We start from the raw sequence: 15,541 nt of genomic DNA, 5'->3' as shown, positions 1-15,541 counted from the left end.
ACATCATTTAAGCAGTTCTTCAACATTGCTGGCTTTGATTTCATCAGATATTGCCTCTCTTAAGAGTTGCAATTTTACTTTCCATTGTTTGTCTCATATTTGCAAAACATCTGACCACCAGGGAGAGACCCAGAGCTAAAATATGGATGCTCCTGGAGCCTGGCTAACCGCCAGGGTTGAAAACAGAGGGAGGGACGATGAAGTAGGACTTAATTTTGCACATGGCAAACCCATTAATGAATATTTTCCTGTTATGAAAACTTCTGCTTCCCAGCCAGGTGCAGTGGCTCACGTCTGTAATCCCAGCACTTTGCGAGGCCAAGGCAGGCGGATCACTTGAGGCTCGAGACCAGCCTGGTTAACATGGTGAAACCCTGTCTCTAACTAAAAATACAAAAAAATTAGCCAGGTGTGGTGGCGCACTCCTGTAGTCCTAGCTACAAAGGAGGCTGAGGCACAAGAATCCCTTGAACTCGGGAGGCAGAAGTTGCAGGGAGCTGAGTTCGCACCACTGCGCTCCAGCCTGGGTGACAGAGCAAAACTCTGTGCAAAAAAAAGAAAGAAAACAAAACTTCTGCTTCCCATCCACAATCTGGAAACTGGAGAATCAGATACTAGGTATACTTAATAATCTGACTCTCTCATGACTATACCTGCACTGGCTTTCTGTTTTTTTCTCTATTTTCTCCACTTTCTCTACCTGTAAGACATCCTCTGCCTCCCCCCAGTTCTCCGTAAAAAAATCTTTCTGGCAGGGCTAGAAGTTATCTCCTTCACTTAGCCTTTCCTCAATACCCCAGTAACCTCTGTTTCATCCTCCATGCCCCAGAGTATTTGGTATGAATACTTCCCTTTCAAGACACTTGTGATTTGTATCTTGCTATGAGAACACTGGCTGGACCCTCCACTAGGCTGCAAGTTCCTCAAAAACAAGTCTGACCACATCTTTGCCTCTGTCACAATACTTAGCACCCACTGTTGCTTGTCCTTGCTGGGCACTTGGTCAATGACAAATGATAAGCTGGGAAGTCGAAACAGAACCAACTGTTCAGACTGAGAAGACACAAGGCCCCGCACCCATCACACAGCCTTAGGGGGAGAAGTCATCAATCAACTGGTGGGGTGTCCCACCACTGCCAATGCAGGTCATCCCTTCACTCTGCTCACATGGCCACCAATGAAAGAAACATTCATCAGGGCAGTATAGTTTTAGAGGTGGTAGTTCGGATGGGAAGCTGGGTCCTAGAGAAGTTAAGCAAGCTGCTCAATGTCACACAGCTTCTTCTTCCTCTCTGCTAATTCACCAGTGGCTGGCAGTGGCCCTCAGCATGATGTTGAAGGCCACTTAGGATTTGGTGCCTGCCCATCTCTCAAGAGTCCTCTTCCTCTATCACTCCCTAGCACCTGCCCTCCACCCCTTCCCATAATGATCTGCAACCCCCAGCATGCCGTGCTCTCCCACACCGCCAGGATACCTGCTCCCCTCTCCTCGGCACACCTATTCTCCCTCTTGCCTGGTGAGCTCCAGCCCATCCTAAAAGTCTTGGCTATTAAAGCACTGCTCCCTTCTGTAAATGATCCTTTGACAGTTCAGTTTCGCAGTTCAACAACCTGGGTTCAAATCTCAGCTCTGCCACTGACCATTGGGACTCTGTTCTGGTTACATGCTTGCCATGTGACTGTAGCAAGTGACCTAACCTCTTAGAATTCTACCTCGGTGTGGGGATGAGATGAGATGATTCAAGGTAACTGTTCAAAGTAGTGACAGGCAGATACTAAGCAGTGACTCTGCACTGCTGGGATCTTGCCTGACTTCACAGGCAGTTAGGCAGCCCTGTCACACCTCCACCACCCTGCATGGCCACTGCTCAGGTCTGTGGAGATGCTTGAGTAGTCTCTGGGCAGGGTCTGCATTGCCATCTTTATACTCTCAGAATCCAGACCATAGCTCAGTCCCATCCTCAGACTTCATCACGTGTAAGGTTTAAATCCTTTTCTGGGTATACCACAAGGCAAACATCCAATGCCAATAGCCAAACAGCCACAGCTTCTGGAAAAATGCCTAAGAGCAAAGACTGCTGTTAATTTAGGTTATTGCTTAAAAAGAAGAGGATCCCAACCTGCAGCAGGGTGAGAATCTCTGCCCACACCTCCTGAGTGCTGTCCTGCTCCCCTGAATCAGCAGTTTCCTTGATACAGCAGCAGAGAGCTGCACAGAAGCTCATGACAGACCCCACACCCACTCAACCACATGCAGCAACACCCTTGGTGGTCTCTAGGGTTGGGAAGCGTCAAATAGGATCCAGAGGGTTTCTGAGGGTCCGGTTTAGAAGAATATCTCGATCTTCTTGGAAGAGGCAACTACATGCAAGGTCAGAAGGGACTTTAATGTAAAAATCATGTCTGGATCAGTTTCTTAACTGTGGCACAAGTGACACCGGAGGCCATATAATTCTTTGTCATGGCACTGTCCTGTCCATTGTAGGACACTTAGCAGCATCCTTGGCCTCTACTCGATGTTACCTATAAGTTGTGACAACTACCACCAAAAACAAAATTTAAAAATTAGCCAGGTTTGGTGGTGCACACCTGTCGTCCCAGTTACTTAGGAGGCTGAGGTAGCAGGATTGCTTGTGCCCAGGAGTTAAGAGTTACAGTGAGCTATGACTGCTCCACTGCAGTCCAGCCTAGGCAAGAGTGAGACCCTGTCTTTAAAAAAAAAAAAAACAAATTAAGACTCAATTAGAAGAAATTTTTAAATGAATTTTTTTTCAACTTGCAGAACTAGCTTCCTGGCATCTTCCAAACACTTAGCTTTGAGGGGGACATCCCTACCCCTTTTCTTTTGAACACTCATCACGGTAATAATTAATCACCAAAATAACCAGGAATTTCATAAAGAGTATCCCAGGTGTGGTGGTGCACACCTGTACTTCCAGCACTTGGGAGGCTGAGGTGGGAGAATCACTTGAGCCCAGGAGTTCCAGGCCAGCCTGGGTAGGAAACAGTGATACTTCATCTCTAAAAAAAATTTTTTTAAAGAATATGACATAGTGAAGCTGATTTCCACTCTTAGCTGCCTGCTAGCCTACTAGGATAAACACTCATCATTTATTTATTTTTATTTTTTATTTTTTGAGACTGAGTCTTACTTTGTCACCTAGGTTGGAGTGCAGTGGCACAATCTCAGCTCACTGCAGCCTCAACCTCCCAGGCTCAAGCAGTTCTCCCACCTCAGCCTCCCAAGTAGCTGGGACTACAGGTGCACACCACTGCTCTCAGCTAATTTTTTTTTTTGATAGAGATGTGGTTTTGCCATGTTGCCCAGGCTGGTCTTGAACTCCTGGGCTCAGGTGATCCTCCTGCCTTGGCATCTCAAAGTGCTGGCCACTTTGAGGTGTCAGCCCACCACATCCAGCAAAAACAGTCATGCTTGGTTTTCTTCCCTCCAAACCCAATGATAATCTCTGAGTCTAACCTCTTGCTCCCAGGATAGACCTCATCCAACACATACTGCAAACGAGGATCACCTCCAAGGACAAGTTTTTTCTCATATCAAGTTTCAGAATTACTTCCAGTGGCACAAACTGCATTCCCATCTTTTACTCTAGGTTTGCAGATGCTCACGGAACTCAAAGATCATATATTTTAAAAGCTAAAACAACAGAAGGGCAATTCTGTCTCTAACTACAAAGACAACGGATAATTTAGAGTTGAAGAAAGCCACAGAATATGTTGAAATCAAGGCAAAATATAAAAATAATAAAAAGATTGAAATAGAGTTTAAGAAAGTCTCATAGGCCTTTCTGAGCACAAAAAATGCTTAACTTCTGCAGAGTCAGTGTGAGCCATTTATCAATGATTTTTTTCCAGAAATTCAAGGTAGTGGTCAACTACCACTCTTCATAATAATAGCTGCTACTTTCTGAGTGCTTACCACATGCTGAGCCCTGTGCATTATTTTATCTAAATATTGCCACTACTCTCTAAAGTGGGTAGTGCTATTACCAGAAGCTGAGAGGCCCTTCCTGGTCTAAGAACCTAATTTTAGAAAAATAAGTTGGTGCTAAAAACACAGTGATTAATTTCTCTTATTTGTAATTTCCTATAACAATGTTCTTGATAAGAATTTGTTGAAATTGGGTAAAAAGTCTAGTGGTTCGCAGGGGTGGGGGTGTTCTGAGGTCAGACTCACTTCCTGTCCTGGGAAGGGACCACCTCTGGAAGCCTCATATTCCTGCTCTCAGAAGTGGGCACAGCGGTGGTACCTACCTCAACGGGCTGTTGGGGGAAGCATCGCAGATAATTCTTTTAAGGGGCTTAGGACAGTGCCTGGCACACAAGATTGGCTTATTCAATGTCAGCAATTATTCATTATAAACTATTTTAAACTCCTAGCCAGGTGGAGCCACCAGGGATTTCTGAGTGGGGAAGTGGGGACAGCAAGGGGGGGGGGTTGGGGGAGGAGCATGGTGAGACAAATGCTGGCCTCCAGGTCTCAGCTGAACTAAGACCTTTCCTCTTCTTAACCACCCAGCTCCTGGTGAACAAAAGGGGCTCAAAATACATATTTCCTGCATGCACAATATCTAGACCCTCTGGCACCCTCTTCCTCCCCCACACCCACCATGCCCCTCACTGGGTCACCGGGCCTCGCTGTGGGCTCAGGGGCGCAAACCCTGCACGTGCACTGCCCTGCAGCCGGCGTTACACAATCCGCATTTCTAAGGCAGCCAGGAATCCCGTGTCACCGCAGGCGGGGACCTCAGGTTGCCGGCGGGTACCGGGCTGGACAGCATTCAGACTCAAGGGTTTCGACTGGGAGGGGGCGCAAGGGCGCAGGAGCCCGGGCAGGCTGAGGAAAGAGGAGCTGAAAGGCTGCTGGGGGAGGAGAGTCTTAGCGGAGAGAGATCTTGGGGGCGACGCGGAGGCGGCGCGTGACACGGAGCAAGAGACTGTCTGGGAGGGCGAGCTGCAGTCTTTCTCCAGGACAGGGAGGAAACGGGGATGCAGGAGCCCCCAGATCCTCTCGGCACTGCGAGGGGTGCCTAAGGGATGGAGTGGGCGCAGGGGGTGGGGAGGCGGAGTAGAACGAGGGTGCAGGTCCCGACCCGTCCTCACTCTATCCCCCGGCTTCCACAGGCTGGCAGCCTGGACCTGGGAAGTGGGGCGCCGGGGTTCGAGCATCTCAAACCTATCCAGGCAGCAGGAGGTGGGGACAGCGCCCGCGCGGGGAGCGGAGTGGAAAGCCAGGTGCAGGTCCCTGACTCCTTCCACCCGGTGCGCTGCTGGCTGGAGGCAACCGGGGAAGGTCACGGGGCCACCGGGGAGCCTCATCCCCGTCGGGGTAACCCCCGCCCGTCCGCCCCCGCTCACCTGACCGGCCTCAGCCGCCTGGGTTCCGCCGCCGGACCCGGACCCCGGCCCTCGGTCCCTAGCCCCGGGCTCGGACCCGCCGCCGCGCTCTACCCGCGCCGCTCCCAGCTCCGGAGCCTGGTCTGGCTGGACTCCTTAAAGGCGCGGCGTGCCGACCGGCGTCCTCCGACAGAAAAGCCGGCCCCGCCCGCACCCAGTGCCTCGCGCAGTTCCCAGGCGGACGCGCTTGGTTTGGGGGTTCTGGGGCGCTTATCCCCAGCTCCTCCGCGCGCGGGCTCACCGCGTTAAACCCGGAGGGTAAAATTAGCGTCCTGTACAACCAGATGCAGGCAGCCGGCAACTCTCCCCAAGTACCCGAGAGCCAGGGCGGAAGCATCAGCGCCTACTGTGTTCCTGGGGGCGGAGCCCGAGCGCCCGGTCCCTCCCCCGCCCCGCTGGCGAGCGCACAGTGGGGCGGGGCGCGGGGAGGGCCTCTGAGCCCGCGGAGCCACCCACAGTTCCACAACCCCGGCCTGAAGTCCTCCTGGCACTGTTTCACTTACTGAACACCTACTGTGTGCCTGGCGCGGCTGGACATCACACCCGCCAAAGTGACTCAGGCAGGATCTCTGGATCTCTGCCCCGAAAGGCATCAGAGAGAAAGGGACAGGCAGGGGTTCTCAGGCAGGCAAGGCAACACTGCTTTACATCTGTTGTCTCGCGTAATCCTATGAGGTAGGCACTGGGGTCGGCTTCTTTTCTCAGAAGATACCGAGGCTCAGGGAGGTGCGGGGCTTGCCCTGGATAGTCCAGGAAATGGGAGAAATGGGGGAACACAGTAGGCGCTAGTGCTCCCGCCCTGGCTCTCGGGTGTTTGGAGACAGTTGCCAGCGTCAGGTTTTGTAGGACGTCACCCGGTAAGGACAGAACTGGGAATTCTAACTCAGGATCGTCTGATTCCAAAGCTATACAGGGGAAATGGATATCCGGAAAGGCCTTCGGCCACCTCTGGTTAAACCCCAGCTATGGTCGTTTCTTTTAGGGAGTTAAACCCAGGCTAGTCCTCCCTGTTTTCTGTGTCTTAGTTTAGCTGCCTCTTCCTCCAGGAAGCCTTCAATAAGCCCCCTTTGGGCTCACACTGCACTGTGGGCTTCTTCCATCAAAGCATGTATTCGTTCATTTAACAGATACTTACTGACACCTGTTAGGGGCCGTGGCACCCAGGTCTTCCTGCCGCAGTGAGTCCTTGGCCTGCTTGTCTGCCTGCCACTCCAGATACTGAGGGGCCAGGGCCCAGCAGGATTCTCTTGGCCATTTAAATCCCCCACAAAGGCAGCCTTTGGGCCTCAGCCTGCCAAGGCCTCCACGCTGGTAGAGCCTGGCTGATTGGGGCAGGTCCTGGGTTTTAAAAATAGGACACGGTCAAGAAGTCCCAGAGATGTGGCAAAGGGGCATCTCTGAAGCCATGAGTGAGCCCCATGCCTGTAAACCCTGCACTGCAGGGCAGCTGGAATTCATCCGAAGTTTCAGACAGTCCCCTTGTCTTGGGCTGGCTTTGGGACAGTCCCCCTGGCTTGGGGCTGGAGCATTGTCCTTTAAATTGCTGGCTGCCTTATCACTCAGACTTCAAGGGAATGTGACTCACTTCAGGGAATGGCCCCAGAGTTTCAGTGGCAATTTAGTCCCAAAGGGTGGGCTGCCCAGTCCTACCTCTCTGGTTTTCTCTCTCCTCATAGCGGAAGAACCTTTCCAAGCCAGCAGTCCACCAACATCCCCAGAGCAGGTCCACAGAGGCAGCACGAAATGTGGGGATTAAATGCCCTTCAGTCACTACTGGCCAGCTATTGGATTGGCATCTTGGGCTCAGGAACATTCACCAAAACAGAAGTCCAGCGGGTGAATGAAACTGATGAATGACTTCCTGGACGGTCCCAGCCTAGAAGCCGTCAGTACACTTTACCTGGTCTGAAGTTGAAAATAATTGCTCTTTAGTCTTTTAATTTTCCTTCTCCGAAACCTCAAAAATGGAGAGTTCATCAGTTTGGTGGGTTTTTTATTTAACTCATAGCCCATGACCCTGGGGGTCTCCAAGGGTTTGGAAGTTCTATATCTGGAGGGTTTTTTTTTCTCAGAGTTTTATATTTAGAAAACACCTTTTTGAGCCCCATGTGGGAGTCACATTCTGAGTGACTTTTCTCCACTGGATGACTGACTGGAAGGAAGCCTTATTAGCTCCAGTTTTACAGTGAAGGAGTGAAGAGGAGATGAGGGAACTCACCTCCAGCCACTCCCTGAGTCAGTGATGCCCCTGAGTGTAGTCACTGAGGAAGCAGGCATAGGTGAGAGGCCAGGGAGCCGTCCCAGGGGCCTGGTACTTTCCAGAGAATGTCCCAAATAGAAACTTCTTATCAGTGGGCAGGTCTCACCCTAGCATTAAGAAAGAGTTTTGAAATGTCTCCTCTGCCAGCAGTTGCAGCAGAACGCTCCAGGCTTCACTCTGCCGTGAAGCCTCTAACAGACTCCTGGATGTGGCAGCACAGCTGTCAGAGCTGAAGGGTGCCACTGTTTAATGCGCACTTACTACCTTCAGCCACAGGGCATCAAATCACTTAGTCCTCACGACACATCGTGAAATATACCCACCTGTGAGATATACTAACCCACTTTACAGACACACAGAGGTGCAGAGAGGTTAACGGACTCGCTCAAGATCCCACAGCCAGCACATGGCAGGGCCAGCAGTCAAAGGAGTTCACTCATTCATTTATATATCCAACATTACTGGGAACCTATTACATACTAGGTGCTGTCTGGATGAACAGAGACACACTTCTTGCCCTCAAGGACTTCGAATCTATTTATAATAATAAGATATTAGAAGCTATTTAATCAGGGAATCACACACAAGCTATGATGGAATCACACAGAAGCCATGTCAGCACATGGAAATGTGTACAAAAGAAAAGCGAAAAACACAGGATACCATGTGTATGAAGACACCAGCTGGGCAGCACCCCTGAGCTTATGAGTCATTCGTACCATCCATTCCCCAGGCGTTTGCTGTGTGGCAACTCTGAGCCAACCAGTGAGCCCTCTGCCCCATCTGGAACTCCAGTATCAGTGCCTCGCAGCAGCCTTACCTGACCTGACTATCCAGGCAAAATTAATTTTTTCATCGTCTACACCCCTGTAGCACATTATACATGAGGATATATTTTATTTATTTAGGCAACTCTCAACTCGATGGAGCTGTGAAGTCCTTTTCCATTTCCACCTCCCCAGGGAAAAGCATGATGACTAGCACAGAACAGGCAAATGTTAATTAGCTCCCACGTGTAGAGCTTTTCCTGTGTTCCTCACCTTGCGCTCAGTGCTTTGCATGTATTATCTCATGGAATCCCCCCAGCAACTCTGTTACTAGCCCTATTTTACAAATGAGGGAAATTTTGAGGCTCAGAGAATTTCTGAGCCTCAAATCTACCCAAATGTGTTCAATAACCTACTCAAATATCTTAGTCTGTTTTTGTGTGTGTGTGTGTGTGTGTGTGTGTGTGTGTGTGTGTGTGTGTGTGCTGAGACAGAGTCTCACTCACTCTGTTGCCCAGCTGGAGTGCAGTGGCATGATCATGGCTTACTGCAACCTCTGCTTCCCCGGGTTCAAGCAACTCTCCTGCCTCAGCCTCCCGAGTAGCTGGGATTACAGGCGTTTGCCACCATGCCCAGCTAATTTTTGTATTTTTAGTAGAGATGGGGTTTCCCCACATTGGCCTCTTAGTCCGTTTTTGCATTGCTGTAAAGAAACAACTGAGACTGGGTAATTTATAAAGAAAGGAGGTTTCATTGGCTCACAGTTCTGCAGGCTGTACATAGTGCCAGCATCTGCTTCTGGTGAGGGCCTCAGGAAGCTTACAATCACAGTGGAAGGTGAAGCGGAGCCAGCATGTCACCAGGCGAGACAGTGGGAGCAAGAGGGAGCAGGAGCAAGAGAGAGTGAGAGCGAAAGGGAGCAAGGAAGGAGGCAGCATGCTCTTTTAAACAACCAGATCACATGTGAGCTGCCAGACTGAGAACTCACTCATCACCAAGGGGATAGTTCTAAGCCATTCATGAGGAATCTACCCCCAGGATCCAATCACCTACCAGGCTGATTTTAACAACCAGCTCTCCTGGAAAATATAATAGAGGGAGAACTCACTCACCCACCACCCCTCCCCGCCAGAGGGTATTAATCTTTTCACGAGGGACCTGCCTTCATGACCCAAACACCTCATTAGGCCCACCCCCAACACTGGGAATCACATTTCAGAATGAGATTTGGAGGGGACACACATCCAAACCATATCACCAAGATCACACAACTAGTCAGTGATACTACAGGAATTCAAACAAAGTTATATGTCTAAGCACAAAATCTATATTCTAACCATTCAGCCACCTGCTGCCATGACACGTAATGGAATTAAATAAGAAAGATACAACAAAATCTCACCTGAAAGACTTGTACCCAGCATTTTATAAAATAATAACATTTTTAGGCTAAAAAAACTTCTTTCCAAATGCCTCAAAATATTGCATATTCATTTATTTGTGAACGAAATGTTTATCAAGCATTTACTTACACCTAGGACTCAAGCTGTGGAAGCTACAATTTTACTCCTTCCTTTAAGGAGAACATTCTAAATTATATATACTGGAAAAAAGAATATCCATGCAAGAGTTAAGTAATAAGAACACATCATAAGACAACAAGCCAACGTATGTCAACACATGTCATATGTAGTATATGATCATAGAAAGGACTCACTAAGCAGGAAGTTCTAGAATTGCCATTCTTACTGTATTGATTCATTCATTGAAAATACCAGTTGAGCATAGCACTAGGCCAGAGAGTGTCCTGGAGGAGGAGGAAAGGGAGGACTTTGAGAGAGCAGTGTCACTGTACAGGCAGCACTCTGATAAGCTCAGGCTTGCCAAGCACCAGAAGAGAAGTGGGAAAATGCTGTAGTTTGAATATGGTTTGTTGATTCTCACCAACTCTTATGTAGAAATTTGATCCCCAGTATTGGAGGTGGAGCCTAATGGAAGGCTCTTGGGTCAGGGGACAGATCCCTTGTGAAAAGATTAATGCCCTCTGGCAGGGAGGGGTGGGGAGTAAGTGAGTTCTCACTCTATTATTTTCCATGGGAGCTGGTTGTTATGTAAAAAGAGCCTGGCACCTCCTCTCTCTCTGGCTCTCTCTCTCCTCTCTCTCTCTCTTCTCTCTGTCTCTCTGTCTCTCTCTCTCTTCTCTCTGTCTCTGTCTCTCTCTTCTCTCTGTCTCTCTCTCTGTCTCTCTCTCTCTCTCCTCTCTGTCTCTGTCTCTCTCTTCTCTCTGTCTCTCTCTCTGTCTCTCTCTCTCTCTCTCTCTCGCTTCCTCTTCTACCATGTGATCTCTGCACATGCAGACTCTGCTTCCATTTCCACTATGAGAGGAAGCATCCTGAGGCCCTCACCAGATGGCCAGTCTTGATCCTTCCAGCCAGCAGAATTGTGAGCCAAATAAACCTTCTTTCTTTCTTTCTTTCTTTCTTTTTTTTTTTTGTTTTTTTGAGACGGAGTCTTGCTCCGTTGCCCAGGCTGGAGTGCAGTGGTGTGATATCTGCTTACTGCAACCTCCACCTCCTAGGTTCAAGCAATGCTCCTGTCTCAGCCTCCCAAGTAGCTGAGATTTCAGTCACGCGCCACCACACCCAGCTAATTTTTGCATTTTTAGTAGAGACAGGGTTTCACCATGTTGGCCAGGCTGGTCTTGAATTCCTGACCTCAGGTGATCCTCCTGCCTCAGCCTCCAGAAGTGTTGAGATTACAGACTTGAGCCACCATGCCCAGCCTAACATTATTTCTTTATAAATCACCCAATCTCAGATATTCCTTTATTGTAACATAAAATGGACTAAGACAGAAGGTGATGGAAAATTTCCAAAAGATTAACCTGGACCTTTGATAAGAGGTGAGCGATAATAACACCCAGAATGGTTGGGACGCAACTGCTAAAGACAGAAAAAGGTTAATGTAAATCCAAATTTGGGTCAAAAAGATGAGTGCAAAAGGAACGGAGCATATGGAATGTTAACAGATGGCAGAGGGAAAGCCAAACTACCAGTTTCCTATTTTACTTCATCTTAATCATGGAGAAAATTTTGATCAGGTTAAAATATCACAAAGAGGGGGCTGGGTGCTGTGGCTCACGCCTGTAATCCCAGCACTTTGGGAGACTGAGGCGGGCGGATCCCCGAGGTCGGGAGTTCAAGACCAGCCTGACCAACATGGAGAAACCCCAACTCTACTAAAAATACAAAATTAGCCGGGCTTGGTGGCACATCCCTGTAATCCCAGCTACTCGGGAGGCTGAGGCAGGAGAATCGCTTGAACTCGGGAGGCGGAGGTTTTGGTGAGCCACGGTGGTGCCGTTGCACTCCAGTCTGGGCAACAAGGGTAAGACTCCCTCCCAGAAAAAAAAAAAAAAAAAATCACAAAGAGGGAAACTGAGCTCAGAATAGGAAGAAAAGATGGAGAAAGAGTACACAAAAGTTTAAATTAGTTCAAATTACCAGATTAAGATAAATTACTTCCCAAGATATTAAAAGGATAGTTAGATGTGATCTCAAGAAACATATTCATTGATCTTGGAGAAATTATGCTAGATGATTTTAATGGGTGAGAGTCCCATTTCAAATAAAGGAGAAAGACTGATATGCAGATCTCAAGACCGAAAGGTATGGTGTTGATTTTTAGCAAAGTTCTGCCCCTGATTATTAAACCAAAATGAAAGAGTTGAGTACAAGGGCTCATTTGGGTTCACTGTGCATAATCACACCAAAGAAATAATTTTTCACAGTTACTAGCATAATCAGACTTGGAGACTTGCAGCAAATTGCATACAGAACCTTGACTTTAGTAGGCTTTGAACAAAGCATTTTGTAATCTGTTTATAGAGAAGATGAAGTGATCTAGACCTTGAAATATCACAGTTTGAAAAATCATAAAGGGTTAAACAATAGTGGCCCAATTTTGTTTAATCTGACAAAATGAGACTGGAAGCAGTCCTCCCTCCCTCCCTCCTCCTCCTCCTCTTTCTCCTCCTTTCTTTCTTTTCTCTCTCCTTTTTTCTTTCTTTCCTTCTTTCTGTCTCTCTCTCCTCCTTTCTTTCTGTCTCTCTCCTCCCTTCCTTCCTCTCTTTCTTCTCCCTCCCTCCCTTACCTCCTTTTTCCCTCCCTCCCTCCCTCCCTTCTACTTTCCCTCCTTCCTCCCTCCCTTCTTCCTTCCCTCCTTCTTCCTTCCCTCCTTCCTCTTCCTTCCCTCCTTCCTCCCTCCTTCTCTTTTCTTTCTTTCTTTTCCTTCCTTCCTTTCTTTCTTTCTTTCCTTCTTTCTTTCTTTCCTCTCTCTCTCTCTTTCTTTCTTTCATCTTTCATGTTACCACAAGCTGTTCTTGAACTGTTGGCCTCAAGCCCTCCTCCTCCCTCAGCTTCCCAAAGTGCTGGGATTACAGGCCTGAGCCACCATGTCCTACCTGGAAGCAATTTTTTTCTAATCAAATGCTCTAGTTCTCTACTTGAAAACCTTTTAAAAATTGAGGTGAACACAAATTCAGACTTCTCATTAAATTTTAAATTAAACAAAGATAGGAAGAAAATTGAGATTCAAAACTGTTTCAATAATTTGGAAATGCCGAAAACATTATGGTGAAATTTAACTATCCCACTTTTAAGCTTGTAAAATCCAAATTGTATCTCAGCATATGGTAGACCAGATGTACCCTTCTCAAAACATCTCTATTCTGAATAAAATGGACTTTTTCATATGTTGTTGGGCTGACATGTATCAAAATAAGAGCGGGGGGCAGTGAGCAACAAATAAGTGTGAAATGCAGTGTTGTCCTGAGAACAAATGTGTATGTCATACCCATAAACAATACTGGGAGACTAAACTTGGCCAGCTGTAACTTTGAAGAGCTGAACCTGAGAGTTCCATGTTTAGCAGGGACCCTCATATGAGCTATGGCAGTGCCAGATGGCGGCGTGCCTTCACTACAAGCATGTACAAAGAAGGATGCCCTCTGCAAAGCAGCCAGGATTCTCATAGATCATAGTTCGCCACATATGAGCTTACAGAAAGAAGCCAGATACAAAAGAGCAGACACTGTGTGAACTCACTCAATAAAGTTCAAAAACAGGAACAACTACTCTAAGATGTTAAAAATTAGAATAGTGGTTGTCTTTGAGGGGGCAATGACTGGAAGGGGGAATGAGGCAGGTGTCTGAGGTGCCAGTAATTATTCTATATCTATTTTTTTTTTTTTTTGAGACGGAGTTTCGCTCTTGTTACCCAGGCTGGAGTGCAATGGCGTGATCTCGGCTCACGGCAACATCCGCCTCCTGGGTTCAGGCAATTCTCCTGTCTCAGCCTCCTGAGTAGCTGTGATTACAGGCACGCACCACCATGCCCAGCTAATTTTTTGTATTTTTAGTAGAGACAGGGTTTCACCATGTTGACCAGGATGGTCTCGATTTCTTGACCTCGTGATCCACCCGCCTTGGCCTCCCAAAGTGCTGGGATTACAGGCGTGAGCCACCGCGCCCGGCATTATTCTATATCTTTAGCTGCATGGTAGTTATACAAGTGTATTCACTTGTGCAAATTTATCAATTTATATACTTATGTGCAATTTTCTTTATGTGTTATGCTTATATACAAATATATTCTTAACAATAAAGTAAAAACTAATATCACCGAACACACAAAGAAACGAGTCACAATGAGACAGAAAGAGAAAGGGAGAGAGAAAGAAGGTCAGCAGTAAGAGCAAACAACCAATTTAGAGTCCCCACGTTTCCTTGTATATAAAGAAATGTCTGTATGTCTTTCTTTAATTTGCATTAATTTCTTTAATTTATTAGAAGAGAAATGAGCAAGAGAAAACAATTGTCTGTTTTCTCTTGCTAATTTGTGGTATATATATATGGAATATATATATATATATACCACAATTTTTTTGAGCCAGAGTCTCACTCTCGCCGGGCTGGAGTACAGTGGCATGATCTTGGCTCACTGCAACCTTTGCCTCCCGAGTTCAAGCAATTCTCCTGCCTCAGCCTCCCAAGTAGCTGGGACTACAGGTGCATGCCACCATGCCCAGCTAATTTTTTAATTTTTCAGTAGAGACAGGGTTTTACCATGTTGGCCAGGCTGGTCTTGATCTCCTGACCTTGTGATCAGCCCACCTCGGCCTCCCAAAGTGCTGGGATTACAGATGTGAGCCACCATGCCTGGCCACAATTTCTTTATCCACTCGTTAACTGATGGGCATTTGGGCTGGTTCCATATTTTTGCAATTGCGAATTGTGCTGCTACAAACATGCTCATGCAAGTATGTTTTTCGTATAATGACTTCTTTTCCTCTGGGTAGATACCCAGTAGTGGGATTGGTGGATTAAATGGTAGATCTACTTTTGGTTCCTTAAGGAATCTCCACACTGTTTTCCATAGTGGTTGTACTAGTTTACATTCCCACCAGCAATGTACAGGTGTGCCCTTTTCACCACAACCTACCAACATTTATTATTTTTTTATTATGGTCATTCTTGCAGGAGTAACGTGGTATCACATGGTGGTTTTGATTTGCGTTTCCCTCATCATTAGTGATACTGAGCATTTTTTCATATATCCATTGGCCATTTGTATATCTTCTTTTGAGAATTGTCTATTCTTGTCCTTAGCCCACTTTTTGATGAAATTGTTTATTTTCTCTTGCTAATTTGAGTTCCTTGTAGATTCTGGATATTAGAACTTTGTCGGACAACTCTCTCTCTCTCTCTCTCTCTCTCTCTCTCTCTCTCTCTCACCCAGGCTGGAGTGCAGTGGTGCAATCATGACTAATTGCAGCCTTGACTTCCTAAGCTCAAGCGATCCTCCCATCTCGGTCTCCTGAGTAGCTGGGAATACGGGCGTACGCCACCACACCCAGCTAATTTTTTTTGTAAAGACTGGGTCTTGCCATGTTACCCAGGTTGGTCTCCAACTCTTCAGCCCAAGCAACTGCCTCGGCCTCCCAAAGTGCTAGAATTACAGGCATGAGCCACTACATCCAGGCAGGAAGCACGGTATCTCTGAAGCAGGGTAAATAATAAGAAACGTTGTAGTGAAACTG

At 47.3% G+C, this 15,541-nt stretch overlaps 1 protein-coding gene across 1 annotated transcript in view; it reads right to left on the bottom strand.

Annotated features, from left to right (window-relative positions):
• ABHD6 (abhydrolase domain containing 6, acylglycerol lipase) overlaps positions 1-5,494 on the bottom strand; it is a 49,058-nt gene extending 43,564 nt beyond the window's left edge. The window contains exon 1 of the mRNA XM_064367268.1: positions 5,377-5,494. The gene's annotated coding sequence lies outside the window, so the exon portion shown is untranslated. The remainder of the gene's footprint in view (positions 1-5,376) is intronic.
• Positions 5,495-15,541: the final 10,047 nt, after the last annotated feature.

Source organism: Aotus nancymaae, unplaced genomic scaffold (assembly GCF_030222135.1).
Source record: "Aotus nancymaae isolate 86718 unplaced genomic scaffold, 86718_ANA_hifiasm-v0.15.2.pri h1tg000067l, whole genome shotgun sequence".
Lineage (NCBI taxonomy): Eukaryota > Metazoa > Chordata > Mammalia > Primates > Aotidae > Aotus > Aotus nancymaae.
This window is presented reverse-complemented; position numbering and strand designations above follow the sequence as displayed.